Source organism: Alligator sinensis, unplaced genomic scaffold (assembly GCF_000455745.1).
Source record: "Alligator sinensis unplaced genomic scaffold, ASM45574v1 scaffold974_2, whole genome shotgun sequence".
Lineage (NCBI taxonomy): Eukaryota > Metazoa > Chordata > Crocodylia > Alligatoridae > Alligator > Alligator sinensis.
The window spans coordinates 898,882-899,558 of NW_005842369.1; the positions used below are offsets into that span (position 1 = coordinate 898,882).

Here is a 677-nt window from a genome sequence, read left to right on the forward strand (position 1 = left end):
GGAATGTTAACGCGTTCCCTAGAGGATCAGTGGGACAAGCTTCTCATCCAAGTTGTGCTCCTCAGCCTCAGTAGTGAAGGCTTGGTGGACAAAGTTAGTATTACCTCTATCTGTAGAGACCCACTAAAATGCAGCCTAACACATCAGAAACATCTTTTGCTGGCTAAAATGACAACCTAGGGATCAAAGATTTCTTAGGGTAACTGTCTTTTCTTGCGCCAATGAGGCAGCTGGGATAAAGCTGGACAAGCTTTTAAAAGCAAGTCATCCTTCCTCAGGTCTCCTTAGGGATCTGCACCCCAGCGGGGCTTTTCAGCACTTGGGAGCCAACCTGACTCTTTTTCATGTCAGGAAAGATCAGAGGTTGACCCCTTCCCCACACCCTATTTCATCAACCCCTAGTGACTAGTGCCTTCATTTATTTTTAAAGCCTAAAAATATACCGGAGGTTCCTCGAGACCTTCGTATCCACCTGAGCAACAAACTCCCTTCAGTCCTGCCCTCGGGCTCGTGTATTACCGATTCTCACGAGCCTCTTCCCCGACTGTGGGGCTGGGCGGAGGCGGGTGCGCGGAGCCCGCGGCGCCGCGGCCTTGCCCGCGCAGGGAGAAGGGTGGGAAGAAGCCATTTTGGGTCTGGGTTTCACGCGGGGCGGGTGGGAGCAAGGGAGGCAGCAG

General features: G+C 52.7%; 1 protein-coding gene across 1 annotated transcript in view; it reads right to left on the reverse strand.

Annotated features, from left to right (window-relative positions):
• YWHAZ (tyrosine 3-monooxygenase/tryptophan 5-monooxygenase activation protein zeta) overlaps positions 1 to 582 on the reverse strand; it is a 26,176-nt gene extending 25,594 nt beyond the window's left edge. Inside the window, exon 1 of the mRNA XM_006029277.2 lies at positions 444 to 582. The gene's annotated coding sequence lies outside the window, so the exon portion shown is untranslated. The remainder of the gene's footprint in view (positions 1 to 443) is intronic.
• Positions 583 to 677: the final 95 nt, after the last annotated feature.